Consider the following 22,755-nt stretch of genomic DNA (forward strand, 5'->3'; position numbering starts at 1 on the left):
ATCATTTTATTGTAAAAGGTGGCCTTTTATTACAGAGTGCCTAGCAGCATTCTTGATCTCTACCATACTAGACATGAGTAAATTATAAACTGTAAAGGTTCACTTGGTTTAGAGTTTATTCTTCCTGTATCATAACACAGTGAAGGTGTGGGAGACAAGCGGCCCCTCCTTCTAACACAATGAAGGGAGCATGTGGCAAAGAAGAGTACAGGAAAGACAGGAGAAAGGACCCAATTACCCACATCCATGTTAATGATTTAATAATTGATGTAACTCCCTCCCAGGACTTATTCCCCTCCAGAAGTTTCCACCCCACAGGGCTGTTGTACTGGGTACTAAGCTTTCCACTCAAAGGACTCAAAGGGAACATTCAAACCACTGCATGTCCTTTTCAAAGAACTGACTTCTGTTTACATTAATTTTATCTATTTTTGCTTGTTTTTCACTTCACAAATACCTGATCTAATCTTTATGGTTTCCTACCCTTTGCTTTCCTTAGGTCAGACCCCTCTACACACACTTTCTTAAAATGTAAACTTGGAGTATTTATTTTTGGTAGACAGAATGATTTTAACAGAACATTGGTATTTAGACATTTTGATCTTGAATTGTATTTCCTTTGGTGTGTTAGATTCTTTGACCTAAGACCTAGTTGGGACTGAACAGCAAATACAACTAAACCAGGCTTCATGCCAGAGATGCAGGGCTGGTTCAACATACAAAAAACTATCAATGTAATCAATCCATCATATAAATAAACTGAAAGAAAAAACATATTAACATTTCATTAGATGCTGAAAAAGCATTTGACAAAATTCAACAACCCTTTGTGATAAAGGTCTTGGAGAGATTAGGGATACAAGGGTCATACCTAAATATAATTAAAACTATTTACAGCAAGCCGACAGCTAACATCAAATTAAACGGAGAGAAACTCAAAGCCATCCCTCTAAATTCAGGAACACGACAAGGCTGTCCACTCTCTCCATATGTCTTCAATATAGTGCTTGAAGTTCTAGCAATAGCAATAAGACAATATAAGGGGATCAAGGGGATTCGAATTGGAAAGGAGGAAGTTAAACTTTCATTATTTGCAGATGATATGATAGTGTACATAAGCAAACCGAAAAACTCTACCAAAGAACTTCTACAGCTGATAAACACCTTTAGTAACATGGCAGGATACAAGATCAACTCCAAAATATCAGTTACCCTTCTATACACAAAGAATAAGGAAACAGAGAGGGAAATCAGAGAAGCATCACCTTTCATGATAGCCACTAATAGCATAAAATATCTTGGGGTAACTCTAACCAAAGAGAAAGATCTATTTGACAAGAACTTTAAGTCTTTGAAGAAAGAAATTGAAGAGGATACCAGAAAATGGAAGGATCTCCCTTGCTCTTAGATTGGGAGGATCAACATAGTAAAAATGACAATTCTACCAAAAGCAATTTATAGATTCAATGCAATCCTTATCAAGGTCCCATCAAAATTCTTCACAGATCTTGAGAGGACAATAATCAACTTTATATAGAAAAACAAAAAACCCAGGATAGCCAAAACAATCTTATACAATAAAGGAACTTCTGGAGGCATTATCATCCCTGACTTCAAACTCTATTACAGAGCTACAGTATTGAAAACAGCTTGGTATTGGCATAAAAACAGAGAAGTCGACCAGTGGAATCGAATAGAAGACCCAGATCTTAACCCACAAACCTATGAACACCTGATTTTCGATAAAGGAGCTAAAAGTACACAATGGAAGAAAGAAAGCATCTTCAACAAATGGTGCTGGCATAACTGGATGTCAACGTGTAGAAGAATGAAAATAGATCCATGTCTATTACCATGCACAAAACTCAAGTCCAAATGGATTAAAGACCTCAATATCAATCTGAACACACTGGACCTGATGAAAGAGAAAGTGGGAAGTACTCTACAACATATAGGCACAGGAGACCACTTCCTACGTATAACCCCAGCAGCACAGACATTAAGGGCAACATTGAATAAATGGGACCTCCTGAAACTGAGCAGCTTCTGTAAAGCAAAGGACACTGTCACTAAGACAAAAAGGCAGCCCACTGACTGGGAAAAGATCTTCACCAACCCCGCAACAGACAAAGGTCTGATCTCCAAAATATATAAGGAACTCAAGAGACTAGACTTTAAAACGCTAATTAAGCCAATTAAAAAATGGGGCACTGAACTGAACAGAGAATTCTCAACAGAAGAAGTTCAAATGGTCAAAAGACACTTAAGGTCATGCTCAACCTCCTTAGCAATCAGGGAAATGCAAATCAAAACAACTTTGAGATACCATCTTACACCTGTCAGAATGGCTCAAATCAAAAACACCAATGATAGCCTTTGCTGGAGAGGATGTGGAGTAAGGGGTACACTCATCCATTGCTGGTGGGAATGCAAACTTGTACAACCACTCTGGAAAGCAGTGTGGCGGTTTCTCAGAAAATTCAGGATCAACCTACCCCAGGACCCAGCAATACCACTCTTGGGAATATACCCAAGAGATGCCCTATCATATTACCAAAGCATTTGTTCAACTATGTTCATAACAGCATTATTTGTAATAACCAGAACCTGGAAACAACCTAGATGCCCTTCAATGGAAGAATGGATGAAGAAAGTGTGAACTATACACATATTAGAGTACTACTCAGCGGTAAAAAAAAAAAAATAATGACATCTTGAATTTTGCATGCAAATGGATGGAAATAGAAAACACTATTCTGAGTGAGGTAACCCAGACCCAAAAAGATGAACATGGGATGTACTCACTCATAATTGGTTTCTAGCCATAAATAAAGGACATAATTCGTGATACTAGAGAAGCTAAATAAGAAGGTGAACCCAAAGAAAAACATATAGTTATCCTCCTGGATATTGGAAGTAGACAAGATTGCCGGGCAAAAATTGGGAACTTGGGGGTGGGGTGGGATGAGGGTAAGGGGAGATGAGGAGAGAAAAGTGTGAAGGAGAGGAGGGGGAGAGCTTGGGGGAATGGGATGGTTGGGATAAAGGAAAGGTGGATATGGGAGCAGGGAAGTATATATCTTAATTAAGGGGGCCACATTAGGGTTGGCAAGAGACTTGACTCTAGAGGGGTTCCCAGGTGTCCAGGGAGATGACCCCAGCTAGTTCCCTGGGCAGCTGAAGAGAGGCAGCCTGAAATGGCCCGATCCTATAGCCATACTGATGAATATATTGCATATCACCATAGAACCTTCATCTGGATGGAGATAGAGACAGAGCCCCACATTGGAGCATGGGACTGAGCTCACAAGGTCCAAATGAGGAGCAGAAGAAGGGAGAACATGAGCAAGGAAGTCAGGACCGCGAGGGGTGCACCCACCCACTGAGATGGTGGGGCTGATCTAATGGGAGCTCACCAAGGCCAGCTGGACTGGGACTGAAAAAGCATGGGATAAAACCAGACTCCCTGAACATGGCGGACAATCAGGGCTGCTGAGAAGCCAAGGAAAATGGCACTGGGTTTTGATCCTACTGCATGTACTGGCTTTGGGGGGGGGGGGGCGGCTAGCCTGTTTGGATGTTCACCTTCCTAGACCTGGATGGAGGGGGGAGGACCTTGGACTTCCCACTGGGCAGGGAACCCTTACTGCTCTTTGGACTGGAGATGTAGGGGAAGGGGAGTAGGGGGAGGGGGAGGGAAATGGGAGGCAGGGAGAAGGCGGAAATTTTTAATAAAATAACAATAATAAATAAATAAATAAATACACCAGCATCTCACAAGCTGGTAGCAAATGCCACCAATGTTTGCTGGTTTGAGAAAGAGTCTCATGTAGCCAAAACCAGGCCTGAGTTCCTCATCTACCTTCTGTTATCTCCCAGATGTGGAGATTTCATGTGTGCTTAATCACACCAGTAACAAACAAATCATTCCAATTAACTAAACACTTAAAATCTGTTCCAAAAAGAGGCACATAAATGTCTAATTCATTTATGAAAGGTGTTCTCCATTATTATTCATCAGAAAATCTCTTTTAAACACATATAAAATCCTTAGTAACTAGAAGGACTAAAATTACAAAATATGACATCAAATACTGACAAGATATGAAGCAATTTGAACTTTGAGTTACCACTGTCTGGAATTAGAAAATAGCACAAATGCCTTTGAAAATGACTTAACTACACCTTGGGGAAGCCAATCATATATGAGTTCATATATTCAAAATGATCATGTGAACAAAACAAAGCAGGACTGGGGCTATGGCTTAGTCAATAACATGCTTATCTCACGAGTATGAGAACCTAAGTTTGATACCCCAAATCATATACAAAAGCCAGGTGTGTTAGTGTACACCTGTAATCCCAGCACTATGGAGGCAGAGACAGGCAATCCTTCCTATTCACTGATCATAGTACATATCCTAACCAGAGAATGCTTAGCTAATGAGAGAAATGACAGCCGGTGTCCTCTGGCCTCCAAATACACATGCATAAGTGTGAATGCACACATGAACACACCCAAAAACACATGTGCACTCTCAAATCCAAATAAGATAATATTATACTTGATTCCATTAGTATGATGCTTAGAGAAAATTGCATAAAAGGTTGTGGAGAGGCTGTTTGTTAGTTCCTGGCTGCTCAGAACTGAAATAATCACACCGAAACTATAATATTTAAATTACCCCTTGACCTATTAGCTCTAATTTCTTATGGGCTAGCTCTTACATCTTAATTTAACCCATTTCTATTAATCTGTGTATCACCACGTGGTTGTGGCTTACTGGCAATTTATCATCCTGCATCTGTCTTTTGCAGGGCTCCATGGCTTCTCCTGATTCTGCCTTTTTTTCTCCCAGCATTCAGTTTAGGTTTCCCCACCTACTCTATTCTACCATTTCCAATAAAAGCAACACATATACAGAAGGACTTCCTACATCAAAAGGTAAGCTAATCAAAGTTTACTTTAATGAAAAAAAAATATTAAGAGGTCCAGGAGATAGTATTCCTAAAAGTCATTTCTCACCTCCATGTGTGTGCTTTGGCATGCACTCCTCCAAATAAATAAACCTATTAAAATGTTTTGACATAAAGGAAAAATATTATCTCAGTACAGACCCACCCATTTCTTTTCCCTCCAAAGTCTAAAGAGGCACAGAGAATGTTTTGGGAATTCACTGACGCAGACAGGCTTGACCTGCACTGTCATTCTCTCTCGGGATCCTCCTGCAGACAATTGGATTGTCCCCTGAGGTGGAAGGGCTGAGGTAACTGTAGTAAGTATGAATCACATTACATCTCATGTGATTGTTCTATTCAATATCAGTAAATGTTCTTTCTTTTCATCTTTAGAAAATAAGAAGTTCTAATAGCTTCCTGTTGTGCTCTAAGGGGGCCTCTTGCGTGCATTCGAGATGTGAGTCTGCCAGTTTGGAGGTGGCTAGCTTCAGATTTTTGCATCAGGGTTTTCCACCACCTGCAGTATAAAATATCTTCACAGGTAAAGCCTGCAATTGATGAAGGGGTCAGATAATGAAGACAATTCTAGTACATGCCAAGGCAGTAAGATTTTATACTGTCTAAACTGAGAGACATATAGCACCTCTTAGGAAAATAAAGGAATTATCATACATGTATGGAGACTAGGCATGATGTCAGTGTGAGCCTGGGTGAAGCAATGGCCTGAATTAAGATGGGAATATCAGAGTGGAGAAAGAAGATAGAATTCAGAGGCATGCAAGCAGCAGAAAGACTCTGGCTTTGATGCAGGATGGGATGTGGGAAGTGATGCAGAGAAAATCGTGATCACCCCAGGTTTCTGCTCAGGCTGGTGGATATGCTGTAGTACAAGGAAGCAATCCAGAGGTGAGGAGGCAATGGTGAATTCCATGTTGGGGCATTCCAGGCTGGACGTACAGAAGGGTCTGGTGGGCATGTGTGGATGCACAGCACTGAATCTCAGCTTGCTTGATGCTTAGAATAAGCCCATGCTTAGCATGAGCTGGCTGTAAGGGGAAGCCTGGACTATTGTCCCTGATATCACTGATGCTTCCCTCCTGGTGATCATGTTTGAGGAAAACTGAACAAGATGGCCAGTCTTCTCCTCTTGGTGGTTCTGCATCACAGTCTGAATCTTCCCGTTTTCCAGTGAGAGGAATCTATTTACCCGTCAGCCCAATATGCCTGGGGCTTTACACTGTAGTCACCTCGTCACAACAGGACCTGTATTCCTCTGACACTTATTAAGCTTTTGCCTGACATCAGATTCTGAGCAAGATTATCTGAACCAGACATGCAACATGCGTAAACACGACCTGTGCATTTGAGCTTTTAGTGAAAACACATATAACGCAGCTGGGACATGATGCAGTCACTAGAGACCCAAGGGCAGAGCTGCACTTCAGTGGGATTTAGAGGGTCAGACTGCACTGAGAAAGAAAATAGGGGCAAACACAAGAGAAGAGGTAGTTATAGGCTTGACAGTGAGGAAAGTATAATAAGAATCAGCTAGTCAATGTAGGACATAGAAGATGAGCCATTTCGAAAGGTAAGATCATATAAAGACCTGTGGTGTGAGAGAGCCTGGTGTATTGATAGTTAAGTTGCTGCAGATCACTTGGTGTGGCTGGACTGTAATGTACAAGGACAGAAGTTTGTGAGGTAAGCCTGGAGGGAGCCTAAGTGGTTTGTTTATAGAGCAAGTGCTAAGCCTTGCATGGGGTTTAATGTTCCACGGGCAAGGACAGCCTTTCTCTCCTTTGTCCTTTTTCCACTAGAAGTGCATTACCCACTTGGAAACAGAGAGGCAGTGACTGCAGCAGCATTGTGAGTGTTCAGAAAAGGACTCTAGCTGGCTAGGGATATTGTTTGTGACTAGAGTAAACCCGGCTGTGTCGTCAAGGGCTGGAATTTCAGGGACAGCCCAGCCAACTGTAGCTGACCTTGGGCTCAAGTTCCAGTACCACTGGGAGGCAGCAGTCATGGGATCTGACACAGAACATTTCCATGGCTCGGGATGGCATGAAAAGTGAGAGGGTGTGGACCCTGGGCACCGGCCTAACTACAGTTCTTGCTTGAAATAGATAATGAACTCTCCTGGGTAGAACAAGTTAGTTCGACAGGACAGGGACATGGCCAGGATCCTAGAGGAAGTAGCGACCAGAGCAAGAGCCGAAGGGACCACCAGGACTCAAACATATGCAGAAACTTCTGGCCCACACAGATGAAAAAAAGTGAGGTTGTGACATCAGTTATGGACATGGCTGTCCTAACACACACACACACACACACACGCTCACGCACACGACAGACATGACATTAATTCCTGAGGGATACACTAGCTTCTGGGTTTATTTACAGACTGTTTTTATGACAATCAAATTTGATTCTACACTTCATAAAGGAAGGAACCCTGACAGTACCCTCAAACTTTCCCTGAAAGCTACCAGATTTCTTAGCATCTAAGAGGCTACACAGGGTAAGAATTAGTTTTTTATGCACCACTGATGTGATAAAGTACCACTAATTCTAATACCTAGGCAACTATAAGGCATTGAATTAGTATTAGTCATGTTGGTCAAAGTTTCCCATGCTCCCTCCATAGAAGGCACTTGCTAAAGAGCACTTCTTAACCCCATTGTGGTTTACTACAGTCATGTGACTAATTTAGGTTAATGAACTGTGAATGAAAATGACCAACTAATTACTTACAAGTCTGGGACCATTAGGGTATCCCTGTCCAGTTCATGGAACTACCATATGGGCTAGCGGCAACAGTAGGAACAGTATGCAAGACACAGGACTAGCTAGCATGGCAGTACCATCAAGTCCTGTGTCAGCTCGGTTAAGACTTCTTTGTGCTCCTACAAGTGATTGAAACTAGGGAACAAGCTGTAAATACACGTGCAAACTTAGAAACAGCAGGATTTACTCTCACACATCAGTCTCTTTTCTCCCTTCCTATGCCCATATTTTATTTCTTTTTTAATTGGTTTTTATTTTACATACCAACCACAGTATCTCCCTGCCTTCCTTCCTCCCTATCCTCCCACCTCCTCCTCCCCACCCAAGTCCAGACTCACATCCACGCCTATGTAAGGGTATGTCCTCCCATGGGGAGTCAATAAAGCCTGGCAGATTAAGTTTGAGGAGCCACTGACAGTGAGAGCAGGATCTATCCCTGGTGCATTATCTGGCTTTTTGGAGCCCATTTGCTTTGGTGGGAGGACTCACTCAGACTTGATGCAGAGGGGAGGGTCTTGGTCCTACCTCAATTTACTGTGTCAAGCTTTGTTGCACCCATATTTTAAAAAGAATATTGCTATGGGACAATGGTCTTGTACCCTGTCACTTATATTGTTTTAATAAAATGCTGATTGGCCAATAGCCAGGCAGAAAGTGACTAGGCAGGAAGTAGAGGCAGGGTGATGAGGACAGGAGAATTTTGGGAAGGGGAAGGACTTAGTCTGCATTCATCGCCCTGACACAGAGGAAGCAAGATGAGAATGCCTCGCTGATAAAAGGTACCAAGCTACGTGGCTGACACAGACAAGAATTATTGGTTAATGTAGGATGTAATAGTTAATAAGAAGCCTAAACAATAGGCCAACCAGTTTATGATTAATACAGACCTCTGTGTGTTTCTTTGGGACAGAACAGCTGTGAGACTGGGTGGAACAGAAATCTCAGGCAACAGAAGATAGTGCTTAGTTCTGGTTAATATCCATACTTTTCAGGAATACCTCAGTTTTATATACCTTATTCCATCCTATTCCAAACACATTCAAGGAAGTGCCATGTTTAATCTTCATTGTTGACTTGACTAGATTTGTAATCACAATGGAAGTAAACCTCTGGGTAGGAAGCAGAATAGACAGACAGAGGAAACTTGGAGTACCTAAGGATAGAGATAAGACCCTCACTCCCCTGAGTGCAACTTAAGTGCAGTTGAAGCCCCTTAAGAGCAGAGAAGAAAAAATGCCAGATAATTAACAACTTCATTGGCCCTTTTCCTCTCTCAGCTGTAGGCCTATGATTTCCTTGGAATGTCAGAGAAGGCCATACCCAGGCTCTCAGGTGTGTGCTTATTCACTTCTTGAATACCTTACCTCCTCCACCCTTGTGCTTAAGCCTATATTAAATTATGTTTAGCGAAACCTCCAACTCAGCCTCATTATACTAAAATTCATTTTAGCATTAAAGTTAAAAATTCCAGTCTGCCTTCATTGAAGGACATAAAATTTGAGGGGAATGCTTGCTTCATGAAGATGACAGTGTAGAACTGTCTCTCCTCACTGATAACATGCATGTTCATGCTGATGTTTCCAGAAGGGTTTAACTGAGGAAAAGAAGACCTGAATGTGGGTGGCACAATCATATGGCATAGAGTCTGGGACTGGATAAAAAGAAGCTGCACTGAGCACCAGAATGCATCCCTCTCTGCTTCCAGGAGGTGTGCATAAAGTCATCAGTTGCCTCCTGTTGTGGTCACCATGGCTCCTCGGCCATGATGGAATGTGTCCTTGGAGTATGAGCCAAAACAAACACCTCCTTCCTTAAGCTGCTTTGGACGGCTACAACTGACTATTGAGTCCATGGGTTACAATTTTCCAGTTTGGATTTGAATCCCTGGTTGCTATAGGCACTGGTACAAAGGAAGACTGGGGAACGCTAGCTCATATATTTGCAGCCATTTAGAAAAGAAATAATACTAAAGACTGGGGAAAAGGCTGAAGACAGGCGGCAACAAATGACTGCTCTAAGGTTGGCAAAACTGATGGCGCAGCCTATCTCACAGAAAGGACCCAGAAAATTTCCTTGAGAGGAATTTAAAGGACAGTGTTTCTACAAGGGTCTTGTGGGAATTTTTAATGCAAACAAAAACCCTAGCACCCACATTCTAGATTTTAACCACTGTTCTCTTCTAAAGGAAATTGGGGTTCTTAGAATTGCTGACTGATACCAACAGTAGAGCTGGCAAAGTACAGGATGAGCCTGGAACAATTTGCTGGCCCAGAAGGTAGACATGTGCCACTATAACATCGGGGCCTACTGGTTCAGAAGGTGGACATGCTAACAGAATATAGGGACCTGCTGAAGAGACAGGTGAAGCTTTAAGTAGCTCAACCACGGACAACATAGACCTCTAATAAGCTTGCAACCTCTAGACAATAACCCCTAGAATTCAGCAAGAATCCATTGGTCTACGCCTACATGATTGCATAAACGAGTGGCAAAGAAATCTAACTAACATACAAAAGTATGTCAGGCAAGTATAGAGACATGGACTAAGGAAATGGTTACCTTGGCACCAAATATAGTAATAAACATTATAGGCAAGAACCTCCACTCAATGCAAAATAAAGAAGCAAAGTCTGATGACAAATAGGATTTTCAGATAGTCTGGAAGTGTCTTCCACAAGAAGAGATAAAATTAGCTGTATCCTGCTATGCTGAACTAGAGTCTGTACAGGAGAAATATTTAAAGCACACTAGTGTGACAATTGGCAAGGTCTGGATTGGCCTGTAGACTGGAACAGAGCAACAACTGCATGAACACTAACTTCTTGGTTTTGATAACAGTGTAAACATTATAGAAAGCCATGCCCTTGTTTCAGGAGATGTGAGGTGAGGGATTTAGGGTCAAGATGCCTATGGCAGACATAGGTGCCAGTAACTGAAGAAAGCAGAGGAATGCTAACATCTCAGGAACCTCAGTTAGAAGCATATGGGGATTCTTAAAGACTTTTGAAACCTCTACACAGTTTGAAAGTATTTCAAAATATCTTTTCAAAAATTAAAAATGGGAATTTCTCGGGGGATAGCTACTTGAAAAAAATCCATAGCATCCCATACAAGGTGGACTGGAGGAAGACTATAGGAAGGAGGTTTTGATTTTTCTATTAAACTCAGTATGGATCCAGGGCTTCCTTCCCAATGTACATATCCTATGATTATTATTTTCTAATATGATTTCATAATGCCTGTAACCAATAAATGTTGGTTCTTTGCATATGGCCACATATGCACTCAGATACTGAATGCCTGTGGTACACCAGGATGATCTCTGAGCATTGACTTAGGTCACACCACCCAGAGAATGGCCACCATCTGCCCCAGTAAAGACTCTGATTACTTTACTGAATATGTCCTCTCTCCAGCTTTACCTGACTGCAAAGAAACCACCCAGTTTCACAAGGGTTCAGCTTTGTCGTTTCAAACTCTGCCTTCTAGTTGTGCTGTTTGTCTTCATGTTTGGCCAGTATCTAAGAGGAAAAGAAACTTAGAGTAATAGAATCCATGAACTCTAGTGAGAAAAGACACTGAACTGGGTGTCATATATACATCAACTAGTTGTGTGACTTTGGGCCACTCACTTATGTAATCCTTATTCATAAAATCAGGAATTGGAAAACAATCTTTCTGAGGATGTAGTAATGGCTCGTTTGACCTTCAAAAATACCATTGTTATTAAAGGTAATATCCTACTTACCCCAGACAAGTTGTTTATCCATGAAAATAGATTTTTTTTCTGTTAAATAAAACTGTCAGATATTTCACTTGATTCCCAAGGTTGACCTTTGTTTGAGTTCATGGCTTTGACATTGCTTTAGCCAAAAGAAGGATTATGACTAAGGGGCAGTATTCCCACACCCAAGTTCTATTTTATACTAATGCCTGCCAGCTTTGCTATGTTTAGCTTAAACTATTTCTGGATGTGTAACAGTTAATCACCTCTTCCAGTGAAAAGTTGAAGGAGAAGAAAATGCTAGAAAAGAAAATAAAGTTTATAAAGCTTGTAATCCCTCCTTGATGCCCCGTGAATTCTCCCAGATTCTTCCCCCCACCAACCCATCTCTGCTATTGCTGCAAGAGCAGGATTATATGCTGTTCCTGTATCTGGAAGCTCAGGATCCCATCGATCTCTCAGTACTGGCATGGCTTCAACAGCTCCAAGTTGTCAAGTTGTTGGGAGAACCATGCCCAGTTTTGCAGAAAAGGCAAGATTTGGGCATATGCATCTTAGAGTCATTTTCCAGGCTCTGCCTTTCCCCTTGGGCTATTCATCTATGCTAGTCTTTGGCTCTTTCCCCCTGTGTCCAAATGTCTACCACATCAGCCTTTCTCTTCCTGACTATCAAGCAAAACTCTATTTACTTTCTACAGATTTTTTCTTTAATATCATTGTTACTTTCTTCAAAGGGGGAAAATGTCTAAGTAAGAAAGTTATGCTTGGTTTCCCTTATGAGGTCAGAGAAGGGCACACAAATGAGAGTCTCTTATCCAAGAGGAATGCAAGGAATCCCAAAGATGGCCACAGGTACCTAAGAATGCTTTGTATAATAGAAAGCAAGGACAGTGAAAACGGGCTATGTCCATTGATACAAGCAGCATAGATGGACCCTGAGTCCTAACAGACTCCAAAAGTCTTAAGGTTTCTATAAAAGCAAGCAGATATTCTAATCCCTCTAACTGTTAGATATTAGAAATGAACTCTAATATGTTAGAGTCTAACACAGTAGTTTTTAAATCGTTACTAGTAACAATATGAATATGATAAATATAAAGTGAGAGTTTAATGAAAACCCACAGCAATCTGTCATATTAACATTCTTGCATTTTCGTACCTCTTGCCTATATGTTGCTTGTGTGCGTATGTGTGCACATGTGTGTATGTGCATGTGTGTGTTTGTGTGTGTGCACCTATATATGGTTAACTATGACATTTATCTCACTACTTCTCTTTACCTTGGAGGTTGGATCTCAAGGCTTAAGAACCACACTAAAGGCTTTTGGAAAGACTCTTCATATTAATTCTGTGTAGCTCATATTGAAACATATGGGGAAACACATGATTTTGAATGGCTCAAGAACACAATCTTTTATTGAAAATTTTTTTCATACAATATATTTCATCATGTTGTTCTCCACTCCTCCCAGACTCCACCCACCCGATTCCATGTTCCCCTCCTCTCAAATACACAAATAGACAAACAGAAGGAAAAAACACAAGAAACCCTCTCTCTGTCACACACACACACACACACACCACACAAACTGGAATGCATTGTAATGCATAACATACAAACAAAAGATCAGTGAAACAAAACAAAATTGAGACAAAATCAATATGAGACAAAAGGCTGCAAAACACTATTGAGTTTGTTTTGTCTTTGCCATCTACTGCTGGGCATCGCACCCACCCTTAAGTGAGATAGTATTGGTGAAAACTACTTCTTTTCTTCTGAAAGTTTATGTCAATTGCAGATAGCTTCTTAATTAGGAGTGGGAGCCTATGTCCACTTCCTCCCTCAGCACGTGCAACCTGTGCAGGCCGTGTGCATGTTCCCACAGTCACTGCAATCCATGTGTGTCACTCCTGTTGTGTCCGGAAGGCCCTCCTTCCTTGGAGTCATCCATCACCTCTGACTCTTATATTATAACCTTGCTGCTTCCTCCCCCGCATGGCTCCCTGAGCATTGAGAGGAGGGATTTGATGGAAACATCCCATTTAAGACTAAATGTTCCAAAGTCTCTCACTGTCTGCACACAGTCCAGTTGTGGGTCTCTGTTTTTGTTCCCATGACTGCAAGAAGAAATTTCTCTGACGATGGCTGAGCAGGACACTGATCTATGGATATACTAGAGTGTCATCAAATGTCATTTTATTGCTCTGTTTCTTTAGCAGAGGAACAGTATTTGGTTTTCCCCTAGGTCCATGGCCTATTTGGTCTCTGGTTCTTGGCTACCGAGCAGTGTCAGGCATGGAAGAAACACAAACTTGACCACCTGGAAAAACACAGTCGATCTGCCTTTCTATTTTGCTAGATATACATTCTTTATGATCACTGGGCTCTAAAATATTGTGCAAAACAAACCACAAAGCTTAGAGAGGAAATGCAGTTAAGAGTACAAATTAAAAATTGTTGTCAGTTACATATGTTAAAATAACATTTTATAGTTGGTAAATGAAATAAATAAGAGATAAATACAATCAACAACAAATGTGATAGCCTTGAAAAAGGCCCAGTAGAATCAGTGTTTGAGCATCACTGGGAGGCTATTGAAGCAGGCAGCGTCATCTGAAACAGTTTAGAGAAGTTTAATGCAGATGGGAATAGCATGTGGTACCGATGTGGGATTCCCTTCTGTATGCTATGAATACCATTGGTTAATAAAGAAACTGCCTTAGGCCTGTGATAGGCTAGAGTAGAGCTAGGCTTGGAAAACTAAACTGAATGCTGGGAGAAAGGAGACAGAGTCAGAGAGAAGCCATATAGCCAGAGACAGACACACTGAAACCTTGCTGGTAGGCCATGAGCCTCATGGTAAAATATAAAATAATGTAGATGGGTTAATTCTAGATGTAAATGCTAGCTGAAAATACACTTAAGTAATTGGCCAAGCAGTGATTTAATTAATACAGTTTCTGTGTGGTTATTCTGGGAGTCTGGACAGCTGGGAAATGAACAAGCGGCCTCCTTACTACATGGTACAATCAATAGAGGGGTAACAGACAGACATTGGAGATGTGTGTGTGTGTGTGTGTGTGTGTGTGTGTGTGTGTGTTTGAACTTTTTCTGTACTCCAATAGGGCTGGCCCATTGGGGTACAACATATTGAATTCATTCTATACATAGTCAATCATGGGAACTCATGACAGTACATAATGCTTACAACATTTCCTCCCTACAGCAATTGCATTGAAAGCATGTTCATTTCAAAACAAATATTTATCAACTGTATCCCAACTGACCAATTTGGAACATTGCTCTATCTGTCCATTTTTCTTTGCCTTTTATTTTTATAGTGAGTGTGTGTGTGTGTGTGTGTGTGTGTGTGTGTGTGTGTGTATTATGCATTTGGAGACTAGAAGTTGATGACAAATGTCTTCCCCTATCACTCTCTACTATATGTTTGAGATAGAGTCTCTTACTTGGTCTGAAACACACTGCATAGAAAAGCAATCCCAGGGATCCTCTTGCCTCTGTCTCTCTGGTGCTGAAATTATAATTACACACCATCATACCTGGCTTTGAGTGGTAAGGATCTGAACTCAGGTCCTCAGGCTTATGAGACAAGCACTTTATTGACAAATTCATCTCTTGTCTAATTTTCTTAATCAGTCTAGTTTAATATTACTCAATTTTGTTGTTCTTGCTAAAGAACAAGCAGTTGTTTCATTAAGTCTTCTGTTCTTTTGTTCTCTGGTTCATTTATTGTGTTCATGTTGTATTGTTCCCTTCTTTCTACTTTTTTGCATTTAGTTTGTTCATGTTTTTCTAGATTCCTAAGGTTGATATTTAGATTACTTCTTCTAAGTCCTCTTTCCTATGTTTTTTTAACTATAATTTTTTTGTCTACTGTTTTAACTACATCTTGAAAGATGTTGCAGGATAAGTTTTGTTTTGTTTTATTTGGCTTGTTATTTAGGTTAACATTAAGTCCAAATAATTTCTAATATTTTTAAATCTGTAATAATAAAGCAAATATACTCCCCTTCCTTTCTGTTGAACAGGGCAAAAATTCCTGGTGTGTATATATGTGTGCATGTGCCTGTGTGTGTGTGTGTGTGTGTGTGTGTGTGTTAAGGAAACTGATAGATAGAAAGTAAAAGGAATAGAAATCCTGAGGACTGACAGCACAGAACAGTTTTATCAGAAGAGGTGGAGTGGAGATCCTGACCTCTGACCTCAACCAATAATAATGAAAAGGAACCTGCTTCCTGCTAGTTGTCAGTGTAGGCAACTGGGCATCCCCAGACTTTATACCCACCTGAAAGCAATAAACTATGCCTTTCTTTTTTCCCACTGGAACAGTGTCAAGAAGCCTGCACAGCAAGACTAAGAATTTTATAAAGTAATAACCAAAGTGTTCAGGTTTGAAGTGAGAATTATTTGTCATATCAAGAGCCAGGAAAATCTTGACTTAAGTGTAAAAGAAAAAGAATAGTTGTCAACATCAAGATGGCACTGAGGGCAGAGTTGTTTGACAGGAACTTCAGAGCAGTAATTGTAAAAATGCTTTTAGAAAAAAAATCAACACAATGAAAACAAATGAAAAATGCAAAGTCAACAAAGCAGAAAGCTTCAGCAAGTAAATATAGTCCATGACAGAATTTTACAACCCAAAATATGATCATTTAAAATATAGTGAATGGATATAGCAGTGGAATGGAGAAGAAAGAAATAAAGGAAGAATTTGGAGTCAAAATAATTTTATCAAAGGAGAAAACAACCTGAGAAAGGAGAACAGAACTTTGGGGGCTGGTGGCACTATAATAAAAGTGCTGTACCCATATCATAAAAGCCTCACAAAGAGAGGAGAAAGAAAGTCAGGATTTAAAAAGAAAAAAAAAAGTCAGGGGCTGGAGAGATGGCTCAGAGGTTAAGAGCACTGCCTGCTCTTCCAAAGGTCCTGAGTTCAATTCCCAGCAACCACATGGTGGCTCACAACCATCTGTAATGGGGTTTGGTGCCCCCTTCTGGCCTGAAGGCATACACACAGACAGAATATTGTATACATAATAAATAAGTAAATATTTAAAAAAAAAATAAGTCAGGATGAGAAAGCGTTTAGATAATTCACAGAAAAAAATTCTGCCAGAGTGGGCAGAAGGCACACTACTACAAATCCAAGAAACTGAGTCTCAAATCCCATAGAATTCCAAACCAGCACACATCACTAGTCAGAGTTTATAAGCTATGGACAAAGAAAATGTCTTGAAAGAAGAGCAAGAAAAGCCCTGCCTACCCCTTGCACAAAATTAGTTCAAATGATAGTGGGTCTCAACCGCGGAAACCAGAGGGAAGTGATCCCCGGTTTCCTAGAGTGCTGAAAATCCTTGTCAGCCTGTACTGTGTCCAGAAAGAAATTATCTTTCCGGAATGAGAAAAAAATCATATAGACATTGACTTCGCCACTCGATGACCTACCCTAAAAGAATGGTTGGAAGAATTGTCTACCCAGAAAGGAATAGTAGAAGAATAGTTGGGACAGAGGAAGAGACAGTTGGAAGAATGGGTATGGGTAGAGGATGGACTGCTTTCCTCTTCAGTTTTCCATGGCATGTTTGATTGTTGAATAAAATTATAGTATTCTCTCACCCATTTCCGGAGTCTGAGAACACATAAACTGTGCAGCGTGAAAGGTGAATTTGAGGCGTACAGGAGAACTAAAGTGACTACCGCGTTCTTTCTCCATACAGTTCACAGTCACGCGGCCTGGTGATGATGATAATGGGGCACTTCTGCCACCCTCCCCCAGTGCAGCATTCCCCAGCCTGGGCAGCACCCAAGGGAATGCTCCTCCTCTTTAGTCTTTCTAAAATTTCCTATGCTTCCATAACCCTCAAATGGGAAGACAAACTTCAGTTTTCTTTGGACACCAATAAAACGAGGAGAACCCCAGCTGGCCCTGCTCCCTTTACTCCCAGGGCCCACGTTCATTTCCACAGAGTGGCCACCAAGGCACCTTTGGTATCGTCAGTGCTGTATTATGCTTGCCCACTAGGGGACTCCTTTGAGACCTGCTGCGGACTCTTCCGCTGTTCCCATACTGGAGAGCAAAGAAAGCCTTCCTTCCCTTTGCGGTAGGGTGACACTCCCTAGTAAGCTCCAGGACAGGACTTTGTCCCTACTTGTCTTTTGGTTCTCTGTCTGTAAGAATTAAGGTCCACATTCCCTGGGGTTTGTTTGGAAGATACCTGAATAGTGCCACCTAGTAAATAATTACTTCCCCTCCCCCCCAATCCTGCCCATCAGCCTGGTTCCCAGCAGGGTGTTTCTGCCAATTTAGAGTGTTCAGTCAAGAGACTGCTATTATTCTGGGTCTCCTGACACCATTTGTGCTGTAATCCAGGAACTGGAGAGTGCATGTTTCCTCGTTGGAGATATCTAAAATTTGTCTCTAAAATCTCAAATCTCACAGTCTCCATTTTTTACTGTCATTCTCTTGTGACAAGAACATTTCTTCACCCCAAGAGCACTTAGGGTCATCAGTTTTCTCCTGCAGATAGAGAGTCATGCAGGTGTCTGCAGACACGCCATCCTTCTGAGTCCCAATCAGTCCTGAGCAGAAGGCAAAATCCACACGTTTCCCTACGGTTGTGATGTACCTCACTACAACCGTAGACAGAAACTCCGGGAACCCTCAGACCCCTCAGAGCAAGAGCAAAATGTTCCTCATGCTCTCTGTTTTTATACCGGAACTAGTAAACTATTTTAAATTGCACAAGGGAGACAAGGAAGGGAAGACAATAACGGAGCTATTTACTTAGCACATATGTGAGGAAAACTTTATAGCACACTGGTAATTTAATTACGTTTCTCCCTGCTATCCAAAACATGTTAAACCCACAGTTAATGCCAGGAAGTCAGATATGCCCTTCATGGGAGATGGGTGATTTGGTTTACCATCTGGGGAAAATTGCAGCATAGCCCAGGGTTTGTAGAGTGCAGCAATTCCTCAAAACCTCATCCAGTGGCTTCTTCTCGGAATTCTTGCAGCGACTCTCACAGAACCTCACAGCTTCTCTCTGGCAGCACCCGAGGGCCAGCGCGGCCAAACTCAGAGACCAGAAGTAAAAGCGAACTCTTACGCGGTTGTGCTTATTACATACATAATGTGTGCATATTATTTTGCTTATAATTTCTGCATATTATTATAAATAGCTAAGACTTACAAGAGTCATCCACACAGAGTCCCCTAACCAATAGCACCCTGGTTACTGGTACCTGTGCCATATAGAGACACAGGAGGCTTGGACTAAATTGTCAGTGTGGTAGCAATGGAAGGGACGAGCGTGTGTAAGCTTTTAGAAGCATGTGCTTTGAGCCCAGAAGGATAGGGAAGAACATTCCAGACAAAGGGGCAGCACAGAACAAGGCAAAGCTGCACTCTTGCTAAAGCACCCCAGGCATACCCAAGGTCTTCAGAGTACAGGCTGAAAATCAGCGAAGGCTGAGGGGCCAGCAATCCTGATGTAAAAGCAAGCCTGGCCAAGGTTCCCAAGGACACTGAAGAGCAGACTTTATTCTATAAACAAAGGGCGAATAAATTTGAAGGGGAGAGTGATAAAAGCCTTGATTTAGAAAGATCACTTGGAGATGGTGGAAGAAAAGAAGGAAAGGACCCGGAAGAGGGAGAGGGCGGCGGCAATGAGGAGGATCTTGTAGACATGGAGTCAGGAGGAGGAGGGAAGTCCTGAGCAGCAAAGGTGCGGGTGACTCAGTAGAAAGACAGGCTTTTTCTTGATTAATCCCTATGCAAATCCCTTCCTGAGCTCTTAGGTATAACTGTTAGAGGAGGTTTGTGTATGTAACCAGCAAGAAGCCAGGGATGCTGCCTTGGGCTCCTATTTTTTTAATTTTATTTCAGGGCTGAGCCTGAGAAAGTCTCCCCTCAGATTCAGAAGTGCGGGTGCCATGTGGTGGCCAGCTTTGGTATTACAAGTATGGGACAATTATGGCCGTGATCAGGGAGGGGGGTGTAATTTGTCTTTAAAGTGACAAATGCCACCCTGGGGGTTTGTTGCATTTTTCAGAGGAGACAGAGTGTTGTTTTCTCTTAGGTTATACAAACAGATAATTTAAAGAGGCTTGTCTCCGAGAACACAATAAAACTGCCATTCCTGTTGAAATAGTCAGGGGTGAAGCCAGCAGGTCCCTCCCCCTGGTGTCTGCACAGGGCCTTGTAGATCGCCCAAACCTAACAGGGCTGTCAATCACAGGATGATGTAAGAAGCCCCCACCGTGTAGTCAACCATCCACTGTTATCTAAAATCAGAGATCCTGGTGTTGACAACAGTTGTTTTGTGCTCATTGGCATTGGGGTACGTGCTCATTGGCATTGGGGTACAAAAGGGGGGTTAAGTCTGATGAGTACTTCAGGCTCTGCTTAGATTATATCCTCAAAACAGAAAAGAACAACAATAACCCCTCTGGCATACACACCTGTGATTCCAGCACTAGAGAGGTGGAGACAGGGGAATGAGAAGATCATGCCATCCACCTAAGTTACATAGTGAGTTCCTGGCCAGCCTGCACGACATAAAGTTATTTCAGAAGACAAAAGAGGAATTGGGGGAGGAGGTCCAGAAAAAGAGAGGGTGAAGAGGAGGGAAATAAGGAAAGAAAGAAACAGGACCCTGGATTTAGCAACGCTGATTCTCTCATATCCATCCATCATAAATCATATCGATTACCCTTTAAAACATTCCAACTATAGACTGTGTGCCACCTTCAACTGCCTCTGTGACCTCTTCAATGGTGCCGCTCATGGGGTTCACAAACAGTCTCCTAGATGGCACGGGTGGACACTGCTTACCCCACCCCCCTTAGGCAGTCCATTTTTGTAAAGCACTGAGGCAAAAACCCCATTGCTTGTCAGACCTGTGAGCCCCTCCCTTGCACCCTGCCTTGGCTCCTGTTGCCTCGTTGTAGCCCTTGGGATATGCTCACGCTCTTCCATGTTATAGTCTCTTCGTATTTGCAAATGTATTATGGTCTGCCACTTATGGGCAATAGTATGAACCCCAAACAACAAATTTTACCATGCTTCATTTAGTTTTCCCATAGAATTTATTTCCTGATATCATATGGTCATTCGTTTGCTGATTTGCATTTCTCACAACCTAAAATACATACCCCACGAAGGTAAGGATTGAGTGTGTTCCATTTAGCTGATGGTCTCAGCCCCTAGAATAATGCCAGGCACATACTAGGTTGGCAAATACTAATCAAGGAATGGATACACTACCTTCATTTCCTAAGCCAGACCTCTTGAGATAACACACCTACCCTCTCAGCATCCCTGATTAACCTGGCCTATCTTGTACTATCCCACAGAATGAGGAAATGGAGCAGGCTTTGGAGCACGAGTGAGTTAGGACATTTTCAATAGGCAGTTTCATCCTCCTTAGACCACTTGAGCTGCTCTCAGGAACTCAGTAGCTGTACCTTTCTGCCTAAGGAGGGGAACTGAGTGTCCATCATTTAGCAGTGAACTTCAGAAGGTAAGCCCGGCTGGGTCTGCACTCTATATGATCACCATACAGTACATGGTGCACTGACCCGGAAAAATCCAGCTTCACTGGGCTGGTTAAGAAACTCAGGATCGCTTCTTTCATGGAAAATGAAAAATAAAGTCAACATTAATGCTAAAGAAATCAAACTCTCTCTGCAGGAGGCTCAGACAAGGATCACAGTGCCATCTGCTGGCCAAGGTACGTAACAAAGCCAGGGAAGGCCAGTGAGGGATCATAAAGAAACCATCTTTTCTTTAAATGATTAGTATTAATTGGGGATTCTCCAGAGGAACAAAACTGACAGGATGAATATATGTGTGTGAGTATGTGTGTGTGTGTGTGTGTGTGTGTGTGTGTATTCTTTATTGTATATTTAGCATATACAATAAAGAATTTATTAAATCAACTTACTTTAAAATGGCAACAGCTGAATCCTACCTGAGAAGCTGAGAACCCCATAGTCATTGTGCCTGAGGCTGGTGTCTCAGTAATCGATTAGTCTAACAGTGTCTGTCTTTCATAGGCCAACAACATGAGGGAGTTGCTGAGTCCAGGAGGTTGTGTGTGTGAGTATTCCAATCTGGCACCAACAATCTAGAAAGTTCCTGGAGATCTGTTCACCCTTGTCAACAATGAAAGCCTGGAAACATTGCTTAAGCCAAATGGATGAAATGGATCTGACTTCTCTCCTGCCATGAAGATGCCTATGAAAGGTAGAAGAGAGACTGACAGATAATAGGGATGCATGGATCCCAGAGGTGGGTGTTTTTTCAAAGTCTGTGAAATATAATCTTATTTACATAGTGAAGAGAAAGAATCAGCAGAAAGGATAATGGGAGACATAAGAGAGGATGTCACGTGAGGTCCCTGAGGGTTCTCTGGATTCCCTGGAGAGTAGGGCACCACCCTTGCAAACAAACTCAAAATCACAGCTCCTTCTAGAAGAAGAGGAACCAAATCTCTAAAGGAAATTTAACTCCAGTCACTATTGGAGCACTTGACTTGTCGTGAGTTATGTGGGGGTTCTACCACAGTGTCAGAACATCTGAAGGACGCCCCAGCTGTCAACTACAGGGTTATCACAGAGCCCCCATTCCTCAGGAATGACTGGGAGCCAGCATCAGTGCCCACACTGAGTCCCTGTGCTGTCTGGAATTCTCTTCCTTTGTCCACCATTACTCTCCCTTAAGACCCAGAAAACCATTCCTTTCTACGTATGGCCGCCAAGTGGTATCATGGTTGATCCAAGTAGCCTCTCTTTTCTACACGACGAAAGGAGGAAGCCACATGTTCCTGTGTTTTTTCATAGGTAAATGTTCACAGACCATCTCTTCCGTGGAAATGGAGGCGCATACATGCCTTCTCATGATTGTGCTAGCTAGAGAGACTTTGAAATATGAGCTTGGCACTTAAGATCTGCATTGCTTTTACATCAACTGGCAATAATTCAGTGCTATACAATCTCGTTTGGATTGCTTATTCCATATTCATGATCTCCTCCATGATCATCGTAAAATGCATCTGCCCTTTGTCATTCTCACCTAGCAGTCAATTAGCTCTGCAAATCAGACTTCTTCCTCGAGATTCGCTGCCCCTTTCAAGAAGAAAGTGACCCAGCCTTGGCAGTTAATGATCCTCTTTAGCTGTGTGGGCAGTGGCCAGTACTAATGCATATTGCCCACATGAAGATTCCTGCGCTGTTGAGCTGATCTACACCACAAAATGAAGCA

Source organism: Arvicola amphibius, chromosome 6 (assembly GCF_903992535.2).
Source record: "Arvicola amphibius chromosome 6, mArvAmp1.2, whole genome shotgun sequence".
Taxonomy (NCBI): domain Eukaryota; kingdom Metazoa; phylum Chordata; class Mammalia; order Rodentia; family Cricetidae; genus Arvicola; species Arvicola amphibius.